Source organism: Lytechinus variegatus, chromosome 11 (genome assembly GCF_018143015.1).
Source record: "Lytechinus variegatus isolate NC3 chromosome 11, Lvar_3.0, whole genome shotgun sequence".
NCBI lineage: Eukaryota > Metazoa > Echinodermata > Echinoidea > Temnopleuroida > Toxopneustidae > Lytechinus > Lytechinus variegatus.
Window position 1 is genome coordinate 34,243,825 of NC_054750.1, and position 17,191 is coordinate 34,261,015.

General features: G+C 34.5%; 1 long non-coding RNA gene across 1 annotated transcript; it reads right to left on the bottom strand.

Annotated features, from left to right (window-relative positions):
• Positions 1 to 9,919: 9,919 nt before the first annotated feature.
• On the bottom strand, positions 9,920 to 12,132 carry LOC121424430. The gene is made up of 3 exons (XR_005971378.1): positions 12,094 to 12,132; positions 10,517 to 10,641; positions 9,920 to 10,030 (listed from the first exon to the last, which is right to left on the bottom strand). It is a non-coding gene; the product is annotated as an uncharacterized LOC121424430 (long non-coding RNA).
• Between the last annotated feature and the right edge of the window lie 5,059 nt (positions 12,133 to 17,191).

Genomic DNA, 17,191 nt, shown 5'->3' on the forward strand with positions numbered 1-17,191 from the left:
CATTCTTTGGCAGGGAGAGGGGTGTGTATAGCTCGATTTTAAGTCCCTAGAGATCAACTGCCCCCCCCCCCCACCGTCCTCTTCTTTTGCATCTCCCGCCTCCCACACTCATGGCCCTAAAAAGTGGATATCATTAAAGGACAACTCCACCACAACAAAAAGATTTGAATGAAAAGACAAAAACTCAACAAGTATACCACTGAAAATTTCATAAGAATCGGAATTTGTAAAATAAGAAAGTTATGACAATTTCAACTTTCGCTAAATTTCATAGTTATGTGTATCCTGGTAAGTGTCCAAATGAAGAGACTGATGACGTCATCCATTCACTATGAAATGTGAAATATTCTCATTGTCTCCACATCGTCATGTGACACAAAGTTTTATTCCTCCTTGAACATGTGGAATTACCATTTTTTAAACATTTTCTGGTTCAGTCAAATTGGTCATTATTGAAATCCGTAAAAATTGAAATATGAATTCTAATATTCAAACAAAAGTGAGCAAGGGACATCATCGTCTCTTTGCATGTCACTTAATTGTGCCAATAAATAGTTTGTGGAAAAATAAGCTAAACTCTAAAATGTCATAATTTTCTTATATTTAACATCCGATTTTGATGAAATTTTCAGTGTTATGCTTGTTTGATTTTCTCTATTGATTCAAATCAATCCTTTTCTGGGGTGGACTCGACATATAAACATGCATGTAGATTTGCGTCATTTCGCCCCTCCCCTCTTGCTCTTTCTCTCTCCCCTGTCCCCCCCCATGATACTTTTAGCTTGTTTCATCAAGAATTCTACCTCCATTAGTCTTGCTTCAGAATAATGAGTTCTCTTATCCCCTTATTTTTATACATTCCCTACAAAATCCCTTGTTTTCAATACATTACTCTTCTATAACACTTCCCTGCTTCATGTATTACTGCACTTGAAATCCCAGTCCATGAAATTACTGTTCGCACTTCATGGATTATTGTGGCCCAGTGGATTAGTCTCCGGACTTTGAAACAGAGGATCGTAGATTCGAATCCCAGCAATGGTGTACATTCCTTCGACAAGAATTTATCCACATTGTGCTGCACTCGACCCAGGTGAGGTGAATGGCTAACCGGTAGGATTTATCCCTTGAATGCTTTAGCGGCTATTAATAGGCGGCTCAGCTAATACAGCCAGGGTAATGATAAGTATCAAAGCGCAGTTGAGTATGTACATACTATAACTGCGCTATGTAAATAGACATTTATTATTATTATTATTATTATTATTATTATTATTATTGTTATGATTATTAATATTATTATTATTATTATTATTATTATCATTCTCATTACTATTATTTCTATTATTATTATCATTTTTATTGCATTGACGCCCAATGGCGACAATGCATTGTTCTTGTTCCATATTCCTATTCCGTAATCTTCTTTGCATTGACGCCCAATGGCGACAATGCATTGTTCTTGTTCCATATTCCTATTCCGTAATCTTTCTTCTTCTTCTTCTTCTTCTTCTTCTTCTCTTCCACCAAAATCCCATTTGTTTTACACATGGTTTTGTTAGCTCTACCCTGACTCCGTCCCTCATCCAAATTCATCCAAATTTGGTAGACATGTTGTCCAGCATCCCTAGTTGTGCCTCTCGTCTTCCATTTTCAAAAAATCACTCATGCATGACCATCCAGGCGCCATTTTGTCAATTTCAAGTCCATTTGCATACCATTCTTCATTCTTTCATATCTCAGTTATCCTGCATGCTACAGACTTCTAACAAATTGCTATAGATAGTCCAAGAGTTGCTCCATCATCTGCGACGTATAACTTGACCTTCAAAATGCCATCTTCATGCCTTAAATTCAAATCCGAAATAGCCTTCCTTCAAAAACTTCATATTTATTAAAATGTAAAGTCAAAAAATCGTAAAATGGCCATAATTTTCTTGTTTTTATTCATTTCGAGCTCATATATTCAGGAGTTGATTACAGTACCATATCATACATACTACTCAGTTTTCACGCATCACTGATTTTTCGTCATTGAAATAGCGCCCTCTAAAGTTTCAAAAACACTTACCTTTGAATGCTCCTCATTGCGTCATGCATGGCCAAACCCGTACCCTTTCTTGGATTTAGGGTCTTCAAGATATGCCCTTTCATGCCATTTAAAAAAATATATACCTTACAACTGACGAAATATCTGAAAAATGCTCCCGAAAATCAGCAAAATACCCCAAAATGCACTTTAATGCCAGCACAACTTCAACTTGCTCTTATTTCCTTATTATTGAAGCTTATTCTTTTTAACTTGGCAGATATGAGTATTGTTATATACTTAAACAGTTTGTTAATGTTTTGTAACAGAAACTAACAAATTGCTGACGGTAGCTTAAAATTATTGTGCAAAACCTTCATTTTTAATGTCTTTCTTTATATGGCATTTACTTCCGGTCTATTGCCTCCACACAAATAAAAGTGGTATCAATGTGACCGCATGTGAATACTCTTTCCAGTCATACCAAATACGACATAGGTTACAACAGAAAATTTCAAGATAAGTCAATCTGAACACATGGTATACTGCTCACAATGCACACATTTTCAACAACCACGTATGGGCCGCCAATATGGTCTAAAAAATTTTACTCGAGAATGTAACTTCCTATGGACAGCAAAATGTGCTAATATCCAATTTGATTAACATGTAATATTTGTTAGTCCTCCCCTGCCACCGTTCCTCATCAAAATTCATTCTAATTTGGTAGACATGTTATCCATAATTAGTGACCATAACTTTAGAAATAGCGCCCTCTATTGCAAAGTCTTAAAATAGTTGAATTGCCATAAATTTTCTTTGAATTTATTTTTGTCTCATATTTTCAGGGTTTGCCAATTGTATCATTTCACATAATCTAACTGTGTTTTACGCATCAGTGACCATTCCTTTAAGAAATAGCGCCCTCTAATATTTTGAGAATGTATATCATCTACAGTTTTCTTTCTATCTCTTCCTGTTTCTTGCCCTCTATTAAATCAGAGGCGTCAATGCATGCACATCGTTCTGAAACGATTGCAGTTCTAGTCTTCTTCTTCTTCTTCTTCTTCTTCTTCCACCAAAATCCCATTTGTTTAACACATGGTTTTGTTAGCTCTACCCTGACTCCGTCCCTCATCCAAATTCATCCAAATTTGGTAGACATGTTGTCCAGCATCCCTAGTTGTGCCTCTCGTCTTCCATTTTCCAAAATCACTCATGCATGACCATCCAGGCGCCATTTTGTCAATTTCAAGTCCATTTGCATACCATTCTTCATTCTTTCATATCTCAGTTATCCTGCATGCTACAGACTTCTAACAAATTGCTATAGATAGTCCAAGAGTTGCTCCATCATCTGCGACGTATAACTTGACCTTCAAAATGCCATCTTCATGCCTTAAATTCAAATCCGAAATAGCCTTCCTTCAAAAACTTCATATTTATTGAAATGTAATGTCTAAAAGTCGTAAAATGGCCGTAACTTTTGTGTTTTTATTCATTTTGCGCTCATTCTTTTAGAAATTGATCACGGTATCATAACATACATGCTACTAAGTTTTCACGCATCATTGATCTTCCGTCATTGAAATAGCGCCCTCTAAAGTTTCAAAAACGCTTACCTTTGAATGCCCCTCATTGCGTCATGCATGGCCAAACCCGTACCCTTTCTTGGATTTAGGGTCTTTAAGATATGCCCTTTCATGCCATTTAAAAAAATATATACCTTACAACTGACGAAATATCTCAAAAATGCTCCCGAAAATCAGCAAAATACCCAAAAATGCACTTTACTGCCAGCACAACTTCAACTTGCTCTTATTTCCTTATTATTGAAGCTTATTCTTTTTAACTTGGCAGATATGAGTATTGATATATACTTAAACAGTTCGTTAATGTTTTGTAACAGAAACTAACAAATTGCTGACGGTAGCTTAAAATTATTGTGCAAAACCTTCATTTTTAATGTCTTTCTTTATATGGCATTTACTTCCGGTCTATTGCCTCCACACAAATAAAAGTGGTATCAATGTCACCGCATTGGAATACTCTTTCCAGTGATACCAAATACGACATAGGTTACAACAGAAAATTTCAAGATAAGTCAATCTGAACACATGGTATACTGCTCACAATGCACACATTTTCAACAACCACGTATGGGCCGCCAATATGGTCTAAAAAATTTTACTCGAGAATGTAACTTCCTATGGACAGCAAAATGTGCTAATATCCAATTTGATTAACATGTAATATTTGTTAGTCCTCCCCTGCCACCGTTCCTCATCAAAATTCATTCTAATTTGGTAGACATGTTATCCATAATTAGTGACCATAACTTTAGAAATAGCGCCCTCTATTGCAAAGTCTTAAAATAGTTGAATTGCCATAACTTCCTTTGAATTTATTTTTGTCTCATATTTTCAGGGTTTGCCAATTGTATCATTTCACATAATCTAACTGTGTTTTACGCATCAGTGACCATTCCTTTAAGAAATAGCGCCCTCTAATATTTTGAGAATGTATATCATCTACAGTTTTCTTTCTATCTCTTTTTGTTTCTTGCCCTCTATTAAATCAGAGGCGTCAATGCATGCACATCGTTCTGAAACGATTGCAGTTCTAGTCTTCTTCTTCTTCTTCTTCTTCTTCTTCCACCAAAATCCCATTTGTTTAACACATGGTTTTGTTAGCTCTACCCTGGCTCCGTCCTTCATCCAAATCCAACCAAATTTGGTAGACATGTTGTCCAGCATCCTTAGTTGTGCCTCTCGTCTTCCATTTTCCAAAATCACTCATGCATGACCATCCAGGCGCCATTTTGTCAATTTCAAGTCCATTTGCATACCATTCTTCATTCTTTCATATCTCAGTTATCCTGCATGCTAAAGACTTCTAACAAATTGCTATAGATAGTCCAAGAGTTGCTCCGTCATCTGCGACGTATAACTTGACCTTCAAAATGCCATCTTCATGCCTTAAATTCAAATCCGAAATAGCCTTCCTTCAAAAACTTCATATTTATTAAAATGTAAATTCAAAAAATCGTAAAATGGCCATAATTTTCTTGCTTTTATTCATTTCGAGCTCATATATTCAGGAGTTGATTACAGTACCATATCATACATACTACTCAGTTTTCACGCATCACTGATTTTTCGTCATTGAAATAGCGCCCTCTAAAGTTTCAAAAACACTTACCTTTGAATGCTCCTCATTGCGTCATGCATGGCCAAACCCGTACCCTTTCTTGGATTTAGGGTCTTCAAGATATGCCCTTTCATGCCATTTAAAAAAATATATACCTTACAACTGACGAAATATCTCAAAAATGCTCCCGAAAATCAGCAAAATACCCAAAAATGCACTTTACTGCCAGCACAACTTCAACTTGCTCTTATTTCCTTATTATTGAAGCTTATTCTTTTTAACTTGGCAGATATGAGTATTGATATATACTTAAACAGTTCGTTAATGTTTTGTAACAGAAACTAACAAATTGCTGACGGTAGCTTAAAATTATTGTGCAAAACCTTCATTTTTAATGTCTTTCTTTATATGGCATTTACTTCCGGTCTATTGCCTCCACACAAATAAAAGTGGTATCAATGTCACCGCATTGGAATACTCTTTCCAGTGATACCAAATACGACATAGGTTACAACAGAAAATTTCAAGATAAGTCAATCTGAACACATGGTATACTGCTCACAATGCACACATTTTCAACAACCACGTATGGGCCGCCAATATGGTCTAAAAATTTTTACTCGAGAATGTAACTTCCTATGGACAGCAAAATGTGCTAATATCCAATTTGATTAACATGTAATATTTGTTAGTCCTCCTCTGCCACCGTTCCTCATCAAAATTCATTCTAATTTGGTAGACATGTTATCCATAATTAGTGACCATAACTTCAGGGGGTGGAAACTCCGCTTCTGCATCCGGTCAGACATGGGGAAATTTTGGAAGGTCAAAAGTGCACACTGCTCCCATTTTTCGCGTACAAGGCTATGGACACCGCAACTTCATGGCACACCAGCGAAACAGAGGCGTGGTCATAAATTGGCCTGCGCGCACAGCGTAAAAATATGCAAATAAGCAAATTGTCACAAATTAGCATACTACGCGACGTGATTGAATATGAAAATTATTCATAGAGCTGCGTCTTTGGTAAATTCATATCATTGATCATTCCCCCGTTCACCCCCCTCAAGGTTGTTGAGGGGGGTTCAGTTGTTTATTCATCTTTTCTTGTTTACATATTTTTTATTCTTTCGCGTTTATTACTATATCAATTAATTCCCTTATTTATTTGCTAGATATTTCCCTGGAAGACATTTTGGAAGCTTACAAGAGATTCATTAGTAGGATTGAACTTAGGGATCTGCTTGCTCTATTGGTGTTCATCACTGCCCATTATTTTCATTACACATCATGAATAGCCACAAATATTTGGTTATTATTTTTTTTGGGGGGGGGGTGGGGTAAATACTTAAAATGATGAGCAAGAGAGCAATCAGGTCATTTTGTCTTTATTTTGAAATTGAAATGAACAATCTGGTGCAAATCTTATGAAGATTTTTTTTTTAAGTCTGAGTTTGGGATGGGAGCAAAAGAGAGCCCAGTACCCCCCCCCCATGTATTTGCTCTCATCAAGGCTATCTTAAAGGTCACTTCCAAATAAAATAAAAATTTTGTACCTGCCCACCCCCTATATTTCTCTATCGATTACACCCCCCCCCCCCTCTCTCTCTCTCTCTTCCACACACACACATTCCACATAATCATGCGAGCAAACAATTATTCTCATTTCATTTTTATTCCTATCCCACTTTTAAATCAAACTCATTCATGTCTTTAATTCGGCTGCACCTGAATGTCACAGTATGCCATGTTGCAATGGCTTTTATGGGCTATCTTGCCACGCATGTTATTTTGATACTAAATACCTGTTGTACTAGTATTATACCCATGGATACCCGACATACAGAATCAATCAATCAGTAGCACCATCATATTCCAGTCATATAGAAGTAATCTTCAGTGCCATTTCATCACAACACAGTTTGGTAGCAATAACATCATCATCACATATCTTTCACGGAATATAAATTGGTGGATTAATTAAATCACGAATATCAAGATTAGAAAGTAATATTTCAAAGTAAAATGTTTATTAATTAATAAATTTTTGAATACATGATAAAAATATTTTTTCTCTTTTTTCTCACCAAAGCATCAAATTACATCAGCAAAATGCCTATAATGAGTGCAAAAGAAATTGCAAGGATATTACAAGAGACGGGATGTATTTTTTTGGTAAAATCTAGAGAAAAAAATTGAAAAAAATAAGTATGTATATTCACTTACATAGTTATTGATAAGCCTTACATAGTCAATATAAGGGGGGCATCAAGGATGCCATTAATAAAAAGATTATCAATATACCTCTCTCTCAAAGTCAGTTACTCAAATATCAAATCATTATTTTAGCATTTGCTGACAAGAAATAGCCTGCTAATCTAATCGGGGACACTTCATAAAAAAAAGGGGAGCACATTGCCACATTTCTCTAAAGAGTGCCTTCCCAAATCTGCACATTAGAAAATCAGTAACAAAGTTGCTTATTGTCTATTGTTGTGAAGTGCTGCTAGAGCTGTGTTCTATTTCCAACAAATTCTTTTATTTTCAGAGCTAATCTAGTTCATTATATGGGACATCGACAATACAGTGTTACAAAAACAAAGAGATTAAAAACGAAAAAAAAAATAGTACAACTTTTCACTTCCCCCAGAAAATGAATTCAACAGCTTAATGTCCAGCAATACATAGAGGTTCTTGTTTCATAAAGACTTCAATTATGGTAAATTGGCCCCAAATGTAACTAGCAACTAGCATGGGAACCCCAATTTTGATCTGTTGCTTTAATGTTTCCATAGTAATTACCAGAATTTCAAAGTTAGAATAGTAGTTAGTCTTAAAGGGGAAGTTTACCCTGACAAAAAGTTTATTGTAAAAATAGTAGAAAAAATAATAAAAAATATTGCCAAAGGTTTGAGAAAAATTCATCAAATAATTAAAAGTTATTAGAATTTCAATTATTTGATTTGTGACGTCATATGCGAGCAGCATTCATACATAGCGAATGGTAAAAAATCAAATAAATGTCATTTTCTCAGAAAATTGAAAATGGTTTTCACTCTACCTTTTGTGTATCAATTATGGAAGCTTAAAAGTGCCACCGAGATGTTGAGATAATTATCTCATCATGTTGACATCTTGTAGAAGAGATGATGAGATGACAAGATCCCGGATCTCATCATGTCAACATCTTTTAGAAGAGATGATGAGATGACAAGATCCCGGATCTCATCATGTCAACATCTTTTAGAAGAGATGATGAGATGACAAGATCCCGGAACTCATCATGTCAACATCTTTTAGAAGAGATGATGAGATGACAAGATCTTGGATCTCGTCATGTCTACATCTTTAAGAAGAGATGTTGAGATGACAAGATCCCGGGATCTCGTCATGTCGTCATCTTTTAGTAGAGATGATGAGATGACAAGATCTCGGATCTCGTCATGTCGACATCTTGTAGAAGAGATGATTAGATGACATGATCATGGATCGAAGATCTTGACCATTTCTTCTGAAAGATGTCGACATGACGAGATCCGAGATCTTGTCATCTCATCATCTCTACTAAAAGATGACGACATGACGAGATCCCGGGATCTTGTCATCTCAACATCTCTTCTAAAAGATGTCAACATGGTGAGATCCGAGATCTTGTCATCTCATCATCTCTTCTAACAGATGTTGACATGATGAGATCCGGGATCTTGTCATCTCAACATCTCTTCTAAAAGATGTCAACATGATGAGATCCGGGATCTTGTCATCTCATCATCTCGTCCAAAAGATGTTGACATGATGAGATCCGGGATCTTGTCATCTCATCATCTCTTCTACAAGATGTCAACATGATGAGATCCGGGATCTTGTCATCTCATCATCTCTTCTTAAAGATGTTGACATGATGAGATCCAGGATCTTGTCATCTCATCATCTCTTCTTAAAGATGTCGACATGATGAGATCTGGGATCTCGTCATCTTATCCTTTGCTATCAAGATGTCGACTTCCCGAGATAATTATCTCAACATCTCGGTGGCACTTTTAAGCTTCCATAATCAATAGACAAATCATTTCATACCCGATCATGAATAGAAAACAAAATTAAGTCATCAGGAACCATACAAAATTTGAAATTTATGCATTTTATATTACATAACACATGGGGCAGCTGCTCGTCTACTATGACGTCACAAATCCAAAACTTTGAACTCTAATAACTTTCTTACTTTTTAACGGATTTTCCTGAAACCTTCACCAATATTTTTTTACTAATTTTTCTGCTATTTTTACAACAAAGTTTTCTTCAGGGTGAACTTCCCCTTTAATGAATTGGGGTCCCGGACTGAGAGTGATTTCTTCGCCCTTTGTTCTGTCACATTGTTTTTATTATGCACATTTTTTCAATGAAAATCCATTATTTCTTATCACCTTTATATGTCTGTAGGCATGTATGTTACTTAGCCCAGACCTCAGTAAAGGTCCATTCTGCATTGTTTAGATAACCAGAATACAACCTATCCCTTTCAAACTACTATTATTCAGTGCTTTCACTACCAGTATAAGTACTACATGTAGATGATTAGAACATTGATAAGGGGGGGGGGATAAGTGTGCCCTTTGGAAAAATATTTAAATCTTGTGTGAAACCTATGAACCTAAATATGTATACTCCAATTAATTTTTTTTTCAACAGATGTGTAGTTTAAGCAGCATTCAATATGTATTGACACATTTATTTAAATTCATTCAAGTTTTTAAATCTGTAATTGCAATGAAGAAACTGCTTGTTATGAACCTGGCCTTCATATTTCTTCTTGATCTGCCCTGGTGATACTCAAACTGCTTGTGAAACCTGCATAGTAAACAAAAAGAGAAAGGAACAAAATGAGCTGCTGATATAAATTATTCTTACTCATCTAGTCCAGTTTATTTAGAAGTTTTAAACTTTTTATGAGCCCCTACTCTTCCATGCAATATTATTTAGAAAATGTACATGTAGTAACTTATGTTGCCAGATAAATATCATAGATCACTATTATAGATCATTATTCATATAACTTTTTTTATTAAGTGTGAAAACCCATTCAAATATATATCGAAAGATTAATCTCAATATTTTGTCCTTTTATTTCTGTCTTCAGAGTAACTGAGTTTTAAAGTGAATTTATGTATGATTAATATAGCTAAGAGACATGGACAAGAAGTATGCATTGATGATAATGGAAATACTGGTGAATTTGAATCCAAAAGAACATTATCTCATCATGGAGCTTTACTTTATGGGATAACATGATTCAGAAAAAATAGGTTTTTTATATTTTTATGAAAACAAGCATACCTGGCAAGCTTTTAGATCAGATATCCTGTTACTCATCAGATTGTACCTCTTGGTGATGTGCAAATGGTATTTGACTTTGTACTTCTGACTAGGCTGGGACTGCTAAGAACTGGATCCCATTGGATCTGCAATTCAATATACATACAATACTTTACAGTTAAACATTTCAAAAGTGATAAACAAAATTCCTCTCTTAAAACAATTTTTTCAGAGTTCCAGCTTTCAAAATTCCCAACACAAAAAAGCAGGTCTTGACCAAAAACTAAATGGTTCAAGCATACGCGGCCTACTATAGTGAGGTCTTTTGTCAATCTTCAATATATATATATACACCAAGCCAGCTTTGACAGATGTAGGATAATTATCATTTGTGTAATAATATGGCTCTCGCTCATTCATCAGTGCGAGACAATCGTTAATTTTTTTTGCACTCGTCTATAAACATGTCTGATTTGAATCTCTACGTTAAGTGAGTTCCTCTTTAAGTTTGATTTTTATTTTTAAAAAGGGTTAGCTCACTTGCTGGCAGGTTTAAATGACCCTTTGCCTTTCACCACAAATAACATCAAGTGGGGACAATAAAGATAAATCAATTGGATCGGCTGCTCTCTCTGCTTAGCCTTATACTTAAACAATGCAAAATAGGGCACTATAAATTTTCTCAACCCTTCCAAAAAACAATTGAGCAGTTTGAACCCTGACAAATAAATGTTGCCCCCCCCCCCCCCGAAAAAAAAGAATCATTAAACTCCGTTGCTAGGCTAATTATATTTTAGTCCAATGGTCCAGCCAGGAACTAAAATAAAGACTAAAGTTAACTTAAATCTTTGTAGAAAAAAGTCAAACCAGACAGATCTAGAATGACAGATCTATAATTTTATTTTTAAAAATCTATGTTCAAGTTAGACCTATCCTAGGGCCTTACTTTTATTTAAAAAAAGAAAAACGTTAATATCTGTCTCAAATCATTCCATGAGCATGGCAAAATCTACCAATATCATTCCAAACAGATTCAGTTCATTTAGATTTAATTTCATTTCATTTTAAATGCAGATAATTATATTGAAATAGCGGTGTCGAAAAATCAGTACTAGGCCAATGGCCTATAATTTCAAATTTCAACTCAAGCTTGTTTGACAATTAATTTCCAACACCTAATGACCTAGCCTACATCGGCAATTTCGCAGCCGGCTGGCACCGGCGATATCAAAGTCCGCATCCCGCTCTGGCTATATGGTACGGTATTTGGCTTAATTTTGATGCAGCTTTGCCGTTAAACAAGTCCACATCTACCCCTGATATTTGACAATAAGAACTGAAATACAGATTTAATAAGGGCGGACATGAAGCATCCCAATTAACAAACATAGTTCTACGAAGAACTATGTTATTTTCTGAGAAAATATGTCAGTCAGATTTCAGACTAATTTAGGATCAGGACAGGAAAAAGAAATGGAAATATGGAAATTGTGGTTTGCGTTGTAAACTGCACATAAAGCCATGCATGCGACGCCGAACCCCAGCAAACGCACTACAATTTCAACTAAGATCAAAGTAAGGAATTGAACTTAACTTACTTTTATTCCTATGGAATGTCATTAGATTGATATTAATGTTTCCTCCAAGATTTTCTGCTCCTTTGAAGTTCACTCAGAAATCATAATTTCGAACATCAATTCTAAAAACAGATAATTAGACTTGCTATTGTATTTCAAAAAGTGAATTTCGCAGAATCAAAAAGAACGACACTTCGCACAGATATCGTAGGGAATTGTGGGACGGAAAAAATGTTTAATGCATGAGGACATGAATAAAACATTAGCGTTTTATCCAATCATACAAGTGCATTGTGCGTATTTTGACGTCATTACTCATGAATTAAACATTGACCTTCCAAAATCATCCTTCAAATTGGACAAATGGCAGCCATGTTTGTTATGTACAAAACCTATGAAAAATCAAAAACGCGCAAAAAGAGTTGCCTCTCTAGCTCCCTTCGGGAGCTTACGTATACGTAAGATCGTATCTCTGTGCATAACTTTATAAATGGCGCCCTCTATTGCAAAGTCTTAACATAGTTGAATTGCCATAACTTCCTTGTTTGAATTTATTTTTGTCTCATATTTTCAGGGTTTGCCAATTGTATCATTTCACATAATCTAACTGTGTTTTACGCATCAGTGACCATTCCTTTAAGAAATAGCGCCCTCTAATATTTTGAGAATGTATATCATCTACAGTTTTCTTTCTATCTCTTTCTGTTTCTTGCCCTCTATTAAATCAGAGGCGTCAATGCATGCACATCGTTCTGAAACGATTGCAGTTCTAGTTATTATTATTATTATCATTATTATTATTATTATTATTATTTATTATTATAGAAGATAATATTCTTGAACACATGAATAACAAAAGGAGATAGAAAAAGGATATAATAACATATTAATATACAGGTATATACATTTGGTACTTATCTACGAAACTGTGTCATAATAATAGTTTTGATAATGTTTGGGGAATTTTAGTATTAAATAGACTATACATTTTAAAAGTGTTTGGACGTTTGGCAAACTGAGAGGGAATATATTTGCTTCTGTTTAAAATGGAAAAATTTATAGCTTTTCGAAATAATAAAAGGAGTGTCCACGAACGCAGGTGGCGAGACATGATACAGTGGTTATCCACTTATGTTATGTAACTGTTATGTAATTTCTTATAATGTTTTCATTTGTATTTGTTCAACTGTATTGAGTTGAATGTACCTTGAAGTTACAAATAAAACATTATTTATATACAAAAATAGAAATTGCTGGGGGATCAGGGTCGCCATGATATCTTGATAAGTGGGGGGGGGGCAAGACGCACTAAATTTGACGCCATTTTTCTCTCAATTTAATAAAAGGGCCTTCATCGTGCTTCGCGGCCCTGATCTCTCTTATTATTTTCTTCCTTTTATTCTTCACTATTTCCTCTTTCTTCCACTGCTTAAAACAAATTATTAGGGATGGTCGCCCCCCCCCCCGGCACCATCCCTGGAAGAACATGCCTTTTAAATTCTGATATAAATTCAAAATTCAAATTCAAAAGTTTATTGATATAAAATCCTGACATATAAGGATCATCATCAAAAACAAAGAAACATTAGAAAAAAAATAATACAACATAAACATAACATAGTGACAACGAGGTATTAAAAAAAGAAAAATACAAAAAAAAAACAGAAGAAAAATACCAATCTTGGATGCAATGTTAGATGCGAGATACATAAATGCATGCAATATACATACACATACATAATATACCTAAACATTAATACACCCTATACAAATACATAAGTATAATATCATATTTTACTTTCAAGCCTCCTGAGTCTCTCCACGTACATATAACTTATTCCTATAACACATAATTTGCTTATATCCATGTCATTGCTACCTAATATTAATTGGAATATACGCACAGCCAACATTGGAACATGCTCTGATTCCCATGGTCTTAGATTTCGTGATGCTTATCATACACCTACTTTGAATACAAATTGAAGTTACCTTCAATTTCAATTTCAATTTCTATTTTATTTATTTCACTTCCATCAAACAAAAACAAATTGTATACCATATATATAAAAATAAGTATTTGTATCCATTGCAAAGAAACAAAAATAATAATACATATGTTGTGAAAAAAAATTACACGATTTGGGCAACACATTGGAGGTTTTAAATATGTATACTATTTTTCAATAGAAATTAAATTAAGATGGAAATGGAGGGACCCACTAAAAAGCAATGCTTGTACAATGTGGGCCCCTCAAAAATAGATAACAAAACCATTAACAGAGTACAAATGCAGACATATGTAATCAAATGAGAAAAAAATAAATGAGAGAGAAATAATACTTACAAAATATAAAATACGAAGATATCAAAAAATATAGTTTGTATAGGACAAAACAAACCGTCCTAAAATATATCCAAAAATATATCCACCCTTCCCACCCCCCAAAAAAAAAAAAGAAAAGAGAAAGGGGAGAATGCCCTGAGAAGATGGATGGGTGCTGCTAAACGTAGATAGAACACATGCCATCGTGGACTCAAGCAAACTGGATTCAATGTGTATAAAAGGAGAAAAAAATATATAAAATGACCTGGAAAGAATAAAATGCGCGAAAAATGTGATTGATGCCGTAAATAAATAAGCGGTAGGAAGGCGGATAAGCGGACAGGAAAGAGAAAAAAGATGAGAGGATAGACACAAATAATATATGAGGTTAAAACCGAGCACAATTGGGAAGGACTTGTGTCAGATTTTTTTTCAATTAAAAAAGGGGATGATTTATGTTTTAATTATAGTCTTTATAGTAAAAATGATGACTAACCTCTCGACAGAGATGATGAATAAGATTTAATTTGAGGATACATTATAAGATTTTAATAGAGATAATTTGAATTTAGTCTTAAAAGAGTTCAAAGATTTTGCAGTTTTTATATCATTATGAAGTGAGTTCCATAACTTCGGTCCCTCAAATATAAATGTGTTCTGAGCCAGCAAAGTTATAGAAGTGGTAAATGGAATTCACCCAATCGCCTTAATTGTTGGATAGTTATGAATGGATTGATTTTTTGGAAACATTGAATGAAATACATTTGGGAGGTTGTTATTGTTATAATTGTACATAAACTGACCGAGATTGAACAAATACAAGTCTTTAATTTTCAATATTTTATGTTCCAAAAATAATGGGTCAGTATGAGACAAATATGCTTTGTGACATATGACACGAAGAGACTTCTTTTGTAATAGGAGTAATTTGTCTAAGAGTGATTGATGTGTGTTGCCCCACGCTAAAATTCCATAATTTAAATAAGGTAATATAAGGGATGAATATAGTGTAAGCAGGGACGATAATGGCAAACAAATTTTAAGCTTGTTAATCATACCAATGTTGCGTGAAATAGTTTTACATATGTTATCTATGTGGAATTTCCATGAGAGCTTATTATCGACTGTTATTCCAAGAAAGTTAATATGGGATACATTTTCCAAGGGAGTTCCATCCAAAATAATATCAACAGGAAGTGTATTAATAGAGTTGCTAAACAACATATATATTTTTTTTTGTAAATTTATTGACAATTTATTTGCTCTTATCCATTGGGTGACTTTTTTTTAGTTCAGAGTTGATTGTATTAGCAAGCTGAAGAGGATTTTTATGTGAAAAAAATAAGTTAGAGTCGTCCGCAAAGAGAATGAAAGAAAGAACATCTGATGATGTGCAAAAATCATTAATATAAACTATAAACAAAATCGGGCCTAAAAGACTACCCTGTGGAACTCCACAATTATTTTTTTTCATTTGAGGTTTGCATCCGTTTAAAAAGACATATTGCTTCCTATTCAAGAGGTAGCTCCTGAACCACTCCAAGGCCTTCCCACGCACTCCATAATGATGTAATTTGTTTAGTAAAATATCATGATTAATGGTGTCGAAGGCCTTGGAGAAGTCCAGGAACAAACCAATTAAATGAGAAGATTTATCGATTGAATGTGCCGCTTTTTCAATGAAACTCAATAATGCATGTGTAGTGCTATGCTTTTCCCTAAATCCAAATTGGGAATTTGAAAGTATATTATTTGATTTGAGAAAATTAATAGTTCTTTTATAAATAATCTTTTCTAGTATTTTCGACAATGTAGATAACAAAGAAATTGGACGGTAATTATTAACATCTAATTTGTCACACTTTTTAAACAAAGGAATGACTTTTGCTATTTTCATGCTCTCGGGAACAATGCCGTTAAGAAGTGACAGATTGAATATATGAGTTAGGGGATCCGCAATTGACGATATTACCCCCTTAAGAAGAAAATTATTGATCATACTTTTCTATGGATAAACGTATTACGAACATAGCCATGAAAACTGGAAACCATAAGTGGTTTTTTACACAGCTGTATATGGATTTTTGATTAATTGACGTTTTAATTCAAATTATGAACAATGATAGTATCATGCATGAGGTTTCTTCCACATTAGTGCTATCATTCAATTGCTTTTAAAATGCAATGTATTGTTAATATATTTCATTGTTGATTTTGAGACGTGCAAATTGTTCTTTGCTGTTAAATGAAATGAAAGTTATAATAATAATTTATGAAATGATGATTATTGTATGCGCTCTTTGAAATGCGTAGTGCAGTCAAGAATAAGAAAGAAATTGGCTGGCAATCGCATATAACTTATTTAAAATACTTTATAAACAACCATTAATGAACGCAAATGGGAGTAGAGTGGGGGCAGTGAGTGAATGAAAGGAAGAGGGGGAAGGGGAGATAAAAATGAAAAAAGATATTGATAAAAATATAGAGAGAGAAAAGAAGAAGGATAGAGAGGGGGTGGAGAGAGAGAGGGGGAGAGAGAGCTGGAGATGATATAAATGAGGAGGTCGGGGGAAGACGAGAGAAACGAGGGGGGATCGAGCTTTCGGATGCGAAGTGAAGACAAAAATGAAGCCGAGAAAAATTCGAGAAATATATAGAAATGTCGGGAAAAGGAGAAGGTGTATATGAAAAAAAGGGGGGAGGTGGATTACGGAAGGGAAGAGTATAGAGGGGTCGCTTGGATTGAGAAAGGGCATATATTATAATAACAGGGGATTTTAAATGTAATAGTAA